Raw genomic sequence first — 15006 nt, 5'->3', positions numbered from 1 at the left:
AATGTAAGGAAAGCATCAGCTCTCAGCATTTAATTAATGGCAAGTTCCAATTTTTCCTTTCAAGCAGACTTGACTCCTAAATAAAATATTTTAGAGAGGAAGACAGAAGTAAAAATCTGAAGGGCATACTGGGAGTTTACCCAAATCAAACATCCCACTAGAGAAAAAAACATGTTTTAAATTTTATTTAACAAAGAAAATCCTTCACACTGTTTTTTCATCCTAATCCAGGAGGGAAAAGCTAGAAATCTCAAAGTTTGTTTTCCCTCATGACAGAAAAATCTCTTCTCTAACCAGGTAATCTTCACCCCTTGAGTCCCACTTTCCCTCGATCTGTCTATCGCTTCGGCCTGCCTCATCTAATCATTGTTGCCAAGTATTTGATTCAAGAATAACGTGGCTTTTATGGGCCTTCTAGAAGCATTTGTGCCCCCAGTCCTCCTCAGGATGGCCTATTTGCTGCCGCCCCAACGCAACGGGATTGCCTCCGCACGGATCTGCAGAGCGCTGACTTCAGGTGTTCAGCCTCAGTTTTGAGCCAACATAGAAAACCAGCCAAAATTCAGCTGCAGCTCACCAGAAGGGAGATCACTGGCATATCTGAGACACTGAAACCCGCATTTCACGTGTCGCCTGTTAGAAGGAATTTCTTTCTCCTGGAAGGTGGCATCGCTCCCGGCAGCAGAGCGCACAAAGCACCGCAGCATCCCACACCCCCCACCCCACCCAGCAGGCAGGCGCGCTCCTCCAGGGACGCTGCAAACTCCACCCCAGTAACGTGCCAGCTCTGTGCTGGCCACCTTTTTGCACGCAGCTATCTCACATTCCTGCTTTCACTCTGTAATAATTTCAATGTTTTTTCCTTTAAAATGTGTCTTTCGCCCTTGGTTGTTTCTTGAACGTTCTTGCTTAGGCACACTAGCCTTTTCCTCAACTATCAGCATTTTCATTGCTAGCTAACAGCGGTTACCTTTGGGCACCTGTGCACATATCTTTGAACACTCTCCCAATTCACACCTGTGTCCTTGGTGGCTCTCTCATTTGATTTCATGTAATTATTTCACAACTTTATCTGTCCCACCAAAACCTATTTGTAAAATTTCATTTTTGCAGCAACTACTAGACCCAAGTGATTAATGTTCAAGATCTTACCCAGCTCCTGTGTTTCCCTGCATTTCCTCTCAGCATTCCAGTGCTAGAAATTACCTGGATATGATTTATTTGAAACAAAATGGAAGCAGTTCTGTAGCAAATTGTCAGTTCAGAGCACCGCATCTCTCACATCCCACGTCTGACTGTAACATATTGGCCACTGACAACACAAACCCATCACAACCAAAATATGCCCGATCACATTCTTGCACAAAACTCTTCTATAAAGGAGCTACAGGCCAAAAACTACTCATTAAAATAATCTGGTGAATGCTCTTGAATGAAACTTAGAAGAAGAAACAGAGCTATGCATTGTCAGGCATTTCACATGCCCTCCAACCAGTCAAATTCACTTGATAAATGGTTAATTATCCTAAGCTGCATTAAAATTCAAACTTGAAGGTGATTATTACTGATTAAGTACTACTCCAAGTGCACTCTTCAGTTCAGTACAGTATGTGTAACGCAGCAGATGAACAGAGCGCCCATTGCTCATGGCAGCGTTCAGACACACTCCAGCCAGGGCAACAAAAACCGGCTCTATCTTGACACACACACTTTTTCAAGCAATTAGAATTTTCTACTTCTATAAAATTGTTCTGTAACATTCACAGTTTCAGAATTGTTTTTTAAGCATTTCCTAGCCTTTCTTTACCACTGTCACTTCTAGATCAGCAGACCAGTTCCCTGCCCAGTCTTTTACATTTTCCGTATGTGCACTTTATTTCTCCTGTTTTCGGGCTTGTGCCTCGGAGATCCAACGTGAAGCCTTTACGCTCTAACGCTTGGGGCTGCTTTCAACATTAAAGCCCTGGAGCTACAAAAGAGAAACACAGGATCTGCAGCCTCCAAAGCACCTGGAAGGCCAAGTACTGATCGCGCCGTACATGGGAAGACCTTCACTGAAGCCAGCAGAGCTGGCCCCACTGCAAAGAGCAAACTCTGACCAATAACTTCAGTAACTTTGGAAAAGACCTGGAAGATAAGAAAGGGAGCTACTATAAGACAAGAGACATTCAGTCAGGGACAGGATCGCAAGCCAGGGCCACCAACTGCCCCAAGTACCCGCACCCGCTGCAAACACAGACAGCTCGTGCACGATTTACCCCTGACAGGGTTTGCTGTGCATCCACTTACTTGATTTATGAATTAGCAAGAGCACTTATGAAACATAAAAGTAAAGCAATGGCAAAATTCACAGCAAATAAAAGCAAATAGAGGAAGCACCTCCTCAGCGACTGCAGTCCCGGCCCCACGCACATGCCCAAGTCCCACACCTGCAAGCCTACGAGGGACACGCTGCCCCTCCGTGAGCCGCAAGCAAAGAGCCTCCGTCACCACCTGGCAGAGAGAAGACTCAGATTATTTCAAGGATCCAATTACTTACGGAGGCAGTGAACGCAGCCCTATGCTCCTGCAAGCTCTGGTGCCTTTGGCCTCCCACGGGAATCGTGCTGCAAAGCAGCTGCCCAGCCCCGTCAGCCGCTGCACTGCTGCTCAGGCCCCTGGTCCAGCAGGGCTTCAAGCTCACATAACTAAACAGCCAGCTGCTAAAAAAAAAACAAATGCAAGAGTGCTTTTTATGTCTGGAGGTTTTGCCATCAGTGTGCTCAGCTGTCGAATGGCTTGTGGTTTCGTCTCCTGCCTGGGGAGCCAGAAAGGTCTGCTGGAAGGGTCCCCGCGGGAATCCAGCTACTCGGACCCGGCCCTGGAAAGAAACCCCGTGCCTTGGAGCAGCATCGCTATTGCTCCACGACTCCAAGCACACCAAACTGGAAACGCAGTAAGACCCTCAGTAATTAAACGTGAGGATTAAATAACACCAGGCTGCGTAGCCTCCTATAGTGTATGCCCCTCTTGAAAAATTGCCATAAAGAGCTAGTGCATAAGTCAGCTTTCTAACTGCTCTTACCAGGGCTTCGAACATATCACAGGAGCAAGTCAGATACACTAGCAGATATAATCTGATATTCAAACTACTGAAAAATAAATAATAACCCCCTGTGACAGATAATTTGATTCAAAAGGATGGCTCTTCTTGCATCACTTAAACTAGAGACGGTTCAAACACTGTGCCAGGGCTTGTGGGATTCTTGGAAAACGGCTTTTATCAAGCACTACACTAAAAGCATTTTTTTTCTCCTACTAGTCAAAATTTTTCACCTTTCAGCTGTCCACCAAAGTAAAAAATTTGTTGAGTGTCTTCAATGAAATAATAACAAAAAAAGCAAAGAGTTCCTCAGAAAACATAGACATAAAAAAAGAAGACCCTGTCAGTCAAAATTCTGCAGGAGGAAACCATTTGATCTCTTCCTCCCACTGCTCCAATAGCAAAACAAAAACCCAAGACATTTCCCAACAACATCTACTTAGGTTCCCTATAGAAGAGTGAAATTCTGCTACAGGAGGAAGGCTAACAAATGGTCTGTAGGTGTAAAATTGTGCACACACAATAAAGCAAACAGCCGGCATCCCAGGAGTTTTGCTCATCTTCCACATGCAGGACAACTGCTCTTGCTGAGTAAGAATCTCATTTGGGAAGGTGATTATAAAAGTCCATAATTTGAGGTATTAAGTCAAATGTTATGTAAGTAACATAACAGTAAACTAAGTTAAACACAGGAGTTCCTGCACTTCAGTACATATTTAGATACATCAACTTCCTTTGTAAAGAAAATGCTGTTCTAAAATACCGGAAAATCATGAACTCCACGAGCGAAGCCCTGATCCTACTAAAGTCAGCAGCAACACTTCAAAAGGACAAGCTGTAATTTCAAAAAGACCATGTAATTTCACTGCAGCATACCATCTCAGCTGCCTTTAACCAGACAACCACAATCAAAGTTCATTTGTTATTTTAATCAATTTTAGCTTTCCTATGAGACAGTGGCTTTAGCGTCTGAAGACATTCCCTGAAGTCATTCAGGCCAATACAGGATTTTCCACCACCAGTGGAAACCACCTCCCCAGTCATTGCTTTTTTGTGGCAAAAACAGAAAGTTGATTAAGTCTGAGTAAGTCTGTGCAGGGCTTTCATATGTCAAAGGGTACATACTCTATTGACTACAAGCAAGAGTGCAATATAGAAACAAGTAACATTTCCTTATGCTCATAGGACCTGACCCACACGGTCTGGGTAACAGTCTGGGCTTATTGAATCTTCTGCAGCTTTGGAAAGACTAGTAGGGGAAGACAAAACCACTGTTCTGTCTGTCTTTAAAATGTATATTTGGCAAAAAACTTCATATTGAAGAATGAATCCACCTTTTGTGCTAGCTGAATATTGGTGTTTCATTATCTCTTGTACATCACTTAGATAATTAAGTCCTCCCTGAACAAACTCTTTACAAATGTGAGATCAAAGTAAACAACATGAAGACAGCAGAAAATGAAACATTAATTTCACAGCAAGGAAGAGGGTTGCTTCTTGATATTTGTTTTACCCACTGATTAATAAATAGTACCTATTTACTAGACCTCTAAGTCAATCATTTTTCCAATTCTCTACTGGTAAAATGAAGTAGCACATAATAGCACAGTTTTGCTGCATTATTAAAAAGAGGGTCAGTATTGCAGTATCGTTCTTGCTATCAGTAAGGTTATTCTGCAGTCACCAAGCATAAGCTGAACATCCTGTGAGTCTGAAATGTTAAAACGTATCATTCCAATCATTTTTCCGCTCCTTGCTAAGTACCATTGCAACTCAGATTGCAAAGTCAGCTGCCCAGATAAGGATTATATAACCGAGTGAAAAAATAGAGTGAATGTCTAACTGCAAGTCAGCATGAAAATAAATGTCACAAACAAGGAAGAACTCAGATTTATAGAGTGACACCAAAGATCACGTTTGGGTCCATTTCTGTGCAAAAAATACATGTTTATTATCGAACAAAGAAAATACTGGCATTGTCTTCTGCGAAGAACAAATACACTTCATTGAAAAATTCAGTTCCCAAATAGATTGTAAAGTGTCATCCATGAAACGGCAGGAATATAATCAACGGAGAATAGAGCTTTTGCAGCTCGTAACAAAATTACAGTGGTTATGGTTTGTACAAATACTTCTCAAAAAACAACTGTGTAGAAAGGAAAATAGCCAAGGGACAGTCAACAAAACAAATAAAAGTTGAAAAATTCTGTAATATTAAGATTTAAAAGATGGAGAAAAGTTGGTTTTAAGAGGAGACTGGTAATAACTAACATGTGACATAGGGCACAGTATAGAAAAGAAGGCAAATGTGGTTGTATGTTTCCTCTGTCATAAAATAGTAGAAGATGTTTTCAAATGCACATGAAAAGCAAATTTTAAAACAGGACGGGAAACTGTTGTAAGCCCCCCAGTCCCCCCCAACCAGTATGACTAACCTGTGAAACTCGTTGTCAATACTGCGGAAAAGTCAAGAACAAAAACTTAGGGCAGGGTAGTTACTTGCACTGAAAATAACATCCTGGGCTCCGCAGAGCCATTAAGTGCCACTTTCAAGAGTGATTTAGACATTTTGAGTCTTTGACTCAACAAAAATCAATTCAATTTTGCCTCCTTAGTGAATAGATTTTGAAAATGGAAGGCAAAGTCTCTGTAAATGTTTCTGTATGGTCCAAACCTGTTATCACTTTAGCCCTTAAGATTTCTTTCTCGTGGAAACTATGCCATAAGGCAGTACGTATATAACTCAAAGTAATACCAGTATTTACATGTTTGCAGAACTGGAGGTTCTAGAGAATGCTGGGTCTACAAATACGCTGTTCTGAGCCATGTGATGGCCCTGCCCAACCTTCCCAGTAAGAGTAGCTTACCCCAAGGCAACAAACTGGCCGGTTAGGGAGACAGACGGGAAGGTTGAAGCAGGGAGAGAAGAGCACCTCAAACACTCTCTGCCAGGAGCCAAGCAAAGAGCAAAGCCAGGACACAGAAGCTCAGGTTAAGGAACTTAAACAGAGGTGCAGATGGACAGAGGGACCAAGATGTGTTCCCTCTACACGGCCCCATTTGTTCAGAGAAACACAAAGTCAGAAAGCCTAATGGATGTATTAAGCATTTGGATTAACCTTGTCCCTCCAAAAAAGTTTGATGCTATCATTTACAGGTTGGTAATTTTCATATCCAAACCCATCTATATTTAGACTCCCCCAAAATATCCCAAGAAGGGCTATTAATTAATAAAAGAGCACTGATATCACAATAATGCTTCCTGCTCAAAGAAAGGACAAAGCAGCTGAATCTCCTTGCCTACTTCCACGAGAGAAAGCCTTAAGTGAAAAGCTTTCCTATTTACCATTCAGAAGCAATGTAACTTTGCTCAACCAAGCAAAAGAGTTTTGTCTGGTTTCACAGATAAAATAGGAAGTTTGGCCACAGTTTTCAACAGACGCAAATTTTGACCTGTGAGGAAATACTATTTCTACTTGGATTAGTTTACAATCTGAAAGACAGAAAATCCAACATTACCCTCCTAATGTTCTACATAAATTTGGCAAAGTTTTCTTGTCTGTGACTATATCACAAACCATCAAGGTCGATATGCTCGAGATGTTGCAAAAAATCAGCATTTCAACCAATTCTGATTTCAGCCTATTTCCACCACTGGCATACATACATGGAAAAAGCAGAGAGAAAAGGAAGGAAAAGAAAAGTAATGGGCATGTAGTCTTAATAAAGACAAAAGCAGAGTCAAGGGCTTTTCTCTCACTCATGTAAATTGACTGGTTGATTTGCAGAAAACAATAGTAAGAAACGTTTTCCCTGAGAACAGCAGTTTGATACAGCCGAGTGCAGGCTTTATAATCCATCTGCAAGCACTGAGTCTTTTGCCCAACCAAAGCGAATACAAGACAGACAAGAGCGGGATCACATACCGAAGCCCAGATGAGAGCGAGCAACACTGCCCCGACAACAAGCATTAACTAGACCCTGATTTGGAAATCAACAGGAAGAGAGGGAAAGTGGATCCGCCAAGCTGTAAGCCAGATGGGTCAGGCAGGATTTAACAGACAAGAGGGGAGAGTGAGGTGGAAAGAAGAGCTTTGAGGTGGACCCTGAGAGGACCAGAGATTTAATAAATGGATTTGAGCAAGATGTTCAAGTCTTCAACTTTGTTATGAGCTAATGAAAATCCAACGTCAGGTAGCTCACTGAGAGCAAGGTAAATCCTTCCAAGAACGAGAGAGAAACAAAGAATAATGTGCTCCGACCTTTAAATCACTGGGGAGTTTTCTCATTCATCCATTGGCTCATTAGGAAAAACACTCTCAGAATCCTTGCAGCTGAGTGACAGATCCCTTGAAGAGCATTAGGGACTGGAGGACATCCTAACTACAGTTATATGGACTGATTTTTTCAAGAGTTTCTGGATTAAATGGTGACATAAGAAAGGCAAAGGCATGTTTGGAGAGGGATGCTAAAGGAAATAGTGCCTGAGTTAAGCCCAAATGCTGGCACTTTAAGGGCCTAAATGACATGTAATGCAAAACGCATTAAAACCCTCTCATGAAACCGATAGGCAGGATCCTATCAGATACTGCCCTGAAGGGCAAACAGGACCACAAGAGCTGGCTGATCTCCTGGGATAACCTCAACACTCAACAACAGTCCATCCCAAAGTGCAGGAAATCACCCAGGCAGAGCAGGAAGACAGCAGGGAACAGAGAGCTCCTAATTGAGCTGGGAAGCAAAAAAGAATGGTAGTAAGACTGGGGACAGAGGGGCTATCCAGGCCGAACACAGAGCCATCACCCAGGTGGGCAGCGATGGAATTAGAAAAGCCAAAGCTTGTCTGCAGGTGAAAGTGGGGAGACAGATCCCTTCCTGTCCTTTTGTTTGAACAGCCCTCAGATCTCTCCTCCACTGCCAGTGACCGCACCGCAGGGGACACCACAGATCATAGCACACAGGCTCCTTACAGAAAACTGAACTATCATGTCTTCTCCTTGTGCTCTTTCTCTCCCTACTGTTGCTCCTTATCCTGCCACCCTCTCCTCCATGGCCCCTTTCCTTTCCCAAAACCACCCTTCATTCCAGGCTGTGCACTTCCAAGACCTCCCTCTTTACACGTTAAAAGTAAAGACCTCCCTATGATATGTTACACAGGACGGGACCCTGCCTTTGAGGTGTCCGACTACAGAGCAGCACCCAGTGCTCCTCGCCCGCTATGCACCACACTGTGCTGCCAGGGCTCTGTGCAAACCCACCAAGACAACCAAAAAAGCAGCCTGGGGCCCCACCATGCACATCTGCCAACAGCCCATCAACGACAAAACAAGCTCTGTTATGTCCACCAGCAGGCTTGGATGCCTTTGCTGGCCGCTCGCAAGCAGAGTTCAGCCACACTTCGAACAGCACAAAAGGGGCAAAGCAGATCCCAAGCAGTGAACTTTGGCATTTTGCAATGGTGCTTTTTTGCAGATGGCCAAATATACTTTGGAGAAGAAAATGCTTGTGGAGCAGCACGTTTTACCCAAGTTTTATAATTGAGTTATTACGGAAGTGTGTAACAAATGGGGTTTATAACAGAAATGCTGACACTAGAACAGCATGAACACAGCTGTTACAATATAGTAAATTTGTAAGAAATTGTATAGCTAACAAAGTAGGTCAACAGCTTCAGATGAAAAGCTGCATTTCAGATAGCATGTTACTCTATCTTAGCAGATCCTGATGGTTTTCCAAGATTGTAACGGAGAGGCTTCCCATTCTGGGCTAATTCCTTTTTTCTTTCCTTCTTTTAATATTCAAGCTGGAAGATGGGGCTGACATCCAAATGCGAGTAAATACAAACTCAGCATGTACAGGTGGAGCACAGGCCAGGAGACACGAGAACGACTACACCACACCAGCCCAAGACCCCACTTGCCCAGTACGCTGCCCCGGTGCTGGAAGCGAGGGGGACTCACGCGAGGGGGGCGAGCCCGCAGCCCGCCCAGCAGCGCCAACGCACCGCTGCTGCTCCCGCAGCCAGCGACGGCCCCAGCACGGAGCCTCGGCCACGCAGCCCGTCGCACCGCTCGGACGTGCCCCGAATTGGACAGGCCAGGAGGGAAGAGGCTCCCGTGTGCTTTCGCCCCGGGATTCGTTCTATAGCCAACATTATCACCTGTCAGCAGTGAACCTCGAAGCTGCTATGCTCCAAAATTTCACTAAGGCTGAAATAACATTTGGCCTCAATACAGCCATACCTATCCATCTGCTTTCTTCCCTCAAGTGTAATCTACAGAGCAGGCCACATACAGGAGAGTCTCACATAGATGTAGGACAGTTAAAACTGTTAAAACTTAAGGCTTTTCAGTACAGACTGTATTTTTTCCTTAGTGCACTCAGTTCTGGAAGTCCCTGATCAATCACTGGGCTCCAAACAGCAGCAACTTGTTTATAAAATCTGAATTTAACACACAGTCAAATGCTAAGTAATTATCAGCTTTCATGTAATATATACAGTGATCTTGAAAACTTTTTATATAAAGATCGAGCTTTGTGCACAAGCGATGCCATACTGAAATAAACTAAATATTCACATCTCCAAAATTTTGAAATAAACTAAATTATTCACAGCTGCAAAATTAAGCATGACCATGTTTGGCAGGATCGGGCCTTACAGTGATTCTCTCTGACTTCCATCAGTAAGGAACCTAGCTACACATTAATGTTGATAACGTACAGAAGTTAGATTAAATGCTACAGTTCATTTTAAAATACCCAGGAAAACCTTTTATCTGCTCCTACCTTCTTCAGACGCAATGAACAAGTGAAAGGATTTAACTCTGGTCCATCAGTAGATCTTTCAGATCGCTACCTAAGCACGTTTCTGACAGCTGCCAATTCAGAAATGGTTTATCACAACAGAAAGATGACAGGAAAATGCTGAGTTGATATGACAGCAATAGCAAAAATTTGTTAAAGCAGGCATCCCTGCAGGAAATGTTTCTGCACTACAACAGATGGCCAGTAGTTAGGGGAAACCATCAAAGCCTGAATTGTGGGAATTGGTTAAATTTTTCACAGCAAAGGATAGCAGAGAAAAACAAACAAACTTTACCAACCTTCCAGGGAGAGCGAGTCCTTTTACAGAGAGCATGTGTGTGGTCAGCAGTGCAGGAAATTCGCTATAGTTTACAGGACAGACTATGTTATGTTTCAAAATGATTTTATAATCATTATATCATTACGATAGACGATGCAGACAATACAGCCAAGCAAGAGTCACAATGGCACAATTACTGTATCCCTACATGCAGGCAGTCACAACACGAGAACCCAGAAAATCCATTATTTCAGAAAACATAACTGAACAAATATGGAAGAGACACAATTTCAGACCTGAGCTATACTGATTTTTTTTAAATTTGTTAAGAGGAACTGGAGAGACATTTTATTCTCAGCTCTTCTGGAACACACTAGTTCGCCTCAGATGAAGATGAGACCTGCTCTCTCTCGGCATTTGGGGATTCTCAGTGTCCCGAGACCACATATTGGCAAAGATTGTCTCTTAAACCAGCCTCCTCCAAAGCTCCTATCCTTTCAGTCCAGTCCAAACAGCACTGGCCAGGCCTGCTTTTCACAGGAGTGAAATAATACCTTGGCACAGCAAACAAAAAGAAAATTTCCTAAGTAAACCTAATGCTAAGGAACCTGAAGGCACAGGAGCGAACGCGGGCTGCACTCCAGAGGAACAAGGGCTAAGCTGGGAGACTGGGAATGGGAAAAAGGCAAAACTTTGCTGAGTTTTCTTCTGGGACCTGTTTAAACATGAAGCTCAGGGACTATGAACCCACAGGAACCAGGAACCAGGAACCAGGTTCCCACTTCTAAAGGCCTCTTCCCTAGAGAAGTCCCCTGAGAATCCACCACATCCAATCTGAGGGACAACAAAGGGATAAAAAAGGAAAATTTGAATGCAATTAAGGATTAAAAGGAAAAAAAAGACCCAAACCAAACTAACAACACTATTATGTGAAGCTGCAAACTTTTTCATAAGAGCTCCTGCCATCTGCCTGAGGATAACGATGCTACTCAGCACACTTCTTTCTTTCTTAATAAAGGGATATAATGTTGGATTTGTGTATATGCTGAGAGAAAACAGAAGTGACAGATAGTTCAATAAGCTTTGCTTTTAGTATTTGCTTTTTGGAATAGAAATACTTGACGAGGACCTGTAGGGCTGACAAAATCCATCACTTCAGCATCAAATAAAAACAAAAAAACCCAACTTTATCAGCCATTAAAACCTTGTGTTTTACTGCAAATTGCTACAATGTCTGTTATTTGGGGTTTCTCTGTTCCAGGCCTTTCATGAGTTCATTTCTGCTTTGGGAGTCCAAATAGTCCAAACCTTCAAAGTAAAGCAGCAGCATTGCCCCAAAATCACGTAAAATCACGCGGACAGCTGGAGTTTGAACCTGGAGACCGGGCGCAAGCAGGAGACCACGCGGAGAGCCACGGAAACCTCTGCTGAAGACAAGCCCATGGAGATACAGAGCAGGGCCAGCATGGGCTCTCCTCCCCGCAGGCTTTGCTATCACACTGGCAATACCTGGCAGATCTTGAGATGGCGCTGCCATTTCTGCTACAAAACTATCTCCAAGATCAGCACCAACCCTTACAGCTGCATGCAGATTCATCCATCTGCGGAAACAAGATGGATTACTAACAGTTAAAAGCTAAAAAGGTCTTTGGTATAAATTCCTTACACACTGAAACATGCTCCTTTTTTTTAAAGCCCTACAACCATAATAGTTGCTTCTGAGGAACACAGCCATTTGATTGCTTAACTTTGATCATCTTGACTTTCTAAACTTAACTCCATAAATACACAAATGTGTATGTATTTTTCAGACAGGGGCAGTAATTACAGCTGACAGCTGTGAGAGCATTTTACATGTTTCAGTAATAAACCTATCTATCCCCATTAAATATTAATACACCATCTCTCCCTATTACCTATTATGTCATCAGTCACATCCGTTTTAACAGGAAGGTCAGCAAAAACAAGATAACAAGATTTTTGTCATTTTTTTAATACAGAATGAACATTTATAGATGTTAATAAAACCCCTGACAAGACAAGCACTATTTATTAACAGGGCTGATATACAAGCAGCAAAAAAAAAATAAAATGTTTTCCTGCCTTAAATTTATCTATTGTACAAATATTTCAGATGTCATATTTCAGCCAGGATAGGAAGGACATGGAAAAGAAGATGAAATGAAACTGTAATGGCCTTGCTACCACAGGCCTTCTCCACGCTGCTACCCCACTGCCTCTACAAAGGTGGCGGAGGAGCCCGCACTGCCAGTCGGTGCCGCCCTGTGCGGCAGGAAATCTTCGGCCACGTAGTGGCACTTGGGTAAAACGTGTCCAGACAGGACTTAAGTAAGAGCTGTGGTGCCCCAGGTTCATCTAGTCCTGTGGAGGTTTCCCCCCACCTGTGGCTGAGAGGACACAGCAGAGGTAGCCCTCCACATCTGCCATAAACTGAGGGTTATTCACCAGTAATGTTCTCTTAATCTTATTAATTATTTCCATCTTTTCCCAAGAGAGAAGGATGACTCTGGATAATGTGAGCACATACAATACCCACAGACTCCGCAGATTATTTGCAATTTTTTTTGTTTTGTTTGAGTCAACAACCCAGTTTGGCATACAGGTCTAAAGCTGACTCACTGGACAGTCAGACTTTTCCACTGAAAAATCCTGATTTGACAAAAACATTACATTTCAGAGGAATATGTTTCAGAGGAATTACTTCCAAAAAATGAAACTGAAATGCGTCTTTTCATCTTCGGAATTTTCCAACTATCAATATATCAATAAAATTTTCAAGAAAGCTCGAATTACTACGAAGACTTCGGTTTCACTTTCACCAACTGTTTTCACTCACATAAGATTTATATCAGTCTTTTGAAAGGTCAAAACAAAATATTTTTTCAAGTTTCTTTTTTGTGAGAATTTTAGAGATCAACTTTTCACTCCAATTTAGGTTGAAACCAAGAAGTCCGGAGTCTTGGACTTATTACTGGAACTGGCCTTCTGCTTAGGGACCCAAGAGTGGGAAAGATCCCTTGAGTCACTGCGCCCCGGACCTCACAACCGTGTCATTTAGCCACGTTTGGTACAATCTGACTTTTCTGTTAAAAACTAACCGTTAAGAAAATCACTGTTCATCTTTGGTTGTCAATCTTTACTGCTATTCACAATTTTTTGCTCAATTTCAGCCTCTCCTCTGCCTCCCTACCTTCCCTAATAGCCCCCAAACTAGGGAAAGGGCAGACGGGGTTTTAGGTGCCACCTAGAGAACAGGAAAGGCTGCAATTCTCGTCGCCTGTCAAACAGAGGCAGCATTTTCTGTCTGGGGGAGGAGAAAAAGAAATACATTGATACTTATTGATTAAATAGGGAATCTTACTAATCCAATACACGACCATACTGGCTATCTTCTTCATTAGCTGATTAAGCTCAGCCTTAAAACTAGTTGTTTCTGTTGGCGGACTGCTCCAGAACCTCCCTCCTAGGTAATAATAAATTTTCTTCTAGCCAGCACATAACCAATTCATTTATAGCTTATTCTTATAGCCACCCTGTCCTTTTTCCTAAAATATGTGGTTTTTTTCTCTCCCACTGCCCTGTATTGAAGCAATCCCTCTTTGCCTTTCCAGTTGGAAGGCATCTTTCCCGTATGTGATAACTGGCAGCGTACGCAAGACTCCAGAGTACCGAGCATTTGACATTACTTAGATTTCTCCATTAACCAGGACTTCTCCCCAGCCAGGGTTACACTTGCGGACCCGCAGCCCAGGCAGTACTCTCTCATGCGCAGATCTGAAGAACTTGAGCCCTTGCACCTTTGCTCTCCAATTCATTTTTTCGTAAGACTTTCTCAGATCACACTAACATTTGTCCGCTCTCTCTGCTTGATGCTCTGAAGCTTTCTTAGCCCCTTCAAAACCTCTGAGTGATCTTCAGATTTCTTTCATATTCTCTTTAAACTCCATAGGTGAACAAAGAACAAAGGATTTCAAAGTCAGCCCCCCATTTCAGGCATATGGTATGTGCTTCTATCTTCCTCTCGTTAGAGCCATTAATAGGTTAGTACTGCACTAACTACTTATTCTGGTGCTTATCAGATCTCCATTTTTTCTCTTCTGTGGTAACTCCTGTGAAGCACAGAAGCATCTTTTACATCACAAAAGCCAAAACATAGAAGGGGCTACTCTCTTTACAAAAATACATATATTGTCAGCAGTCCTAATTTTTTTCTAATTCAAAAAACAGTTTTGGCAACAAAATTTGAGTCAGCCTCAGTGCTTATTACTGGTTTCAATTTACTTTTACTACGGGATATAGTGCCATTAAATCAGCGTCTGCAAGACTGGAGTCCAGGCGAATTCCATCTTATTTCATGCTTCATTATGAAAGATTCATACAGCTCTACTCATCATGTTTCTACAGTCTTCTACATCAACTTTAGCGTACTAAAATGTTGTACAGTACGAAATGACACGTTGAAACGATCAGTCAAGTTCACTGGGCTTAGCCATTATGACAAAGATAAGGAATGTTACTTTGGTTAAGGATGAAACAATGTCCTAATCAGCGCACCAGAGCAGTCTTTATCCTTGCAATTGCATTTACCAAATTGCAACATTAAGCTCAAAATGTTTAAAAGTACCCTGGAGGCAGAAGTACAGGAGCGAGATCACCTACAGGACACGGAAATGGGAGCTGCCTTTCTGCTGGAAGAAACCCTGCAGTGATGTGACGGCCACACGCCCCTGCTTGTTTTCTGCAGGGAATGGTGGTAATGGGATTAGTTTCTAAAACATGGCATTTTAATAAACTCCCTCTCACAAGCAAACACGCACAA

At 42.6% G+C, this 15006-nt stretch overlaps 1 protein-coding gene across 6 annotated transcripts in view; it reads right to left on the bottom strand.

Annotated features, from left to right (window-relative positions):
* IL1RAPL2 (interleukin 1 receptor accessory protein like 2) overlaps positions 1-15006 on the bottom strand; it is a 401853-nt gene that overhangs the window by 256165 nt on the left and 130682 nt on the right. The window contains exon 2 of one of the 6 annotated variants that reach the window (XM_026123133.2): positions 2540-2702. The exons of the other annotated variants lie outside the window; for them this stretch is intronic. The gene's annotated coding sequence lies outside the window, so the exon portion shown is untranslated. The remainder of the gene's footprint in view (positions 1-2539; positions 2703-15006) is intronic. 6 annotated transcript variants of the gene reach the window in all.

This window comes from Dromaius novaehollandiae, chromosome 11 (assembly GCF_036370855.1).
Source record: "Dromaius novaehollandiae isolate bDroNov1 chromosome 11, bDroNov1.hap1, whole genome shotgun sequence".
NCBI lineage: Eukaryota > Metazoa > Chordata > Aves > Casuariiformes > Dromaiidae > Dromaius > Dromaius novaehollandiae.
The sequence above is the reverse complement of the archived record's forward strand: the minus strand, read 5'-3'. Positions and strand labels throughout refer to the sequence as shown.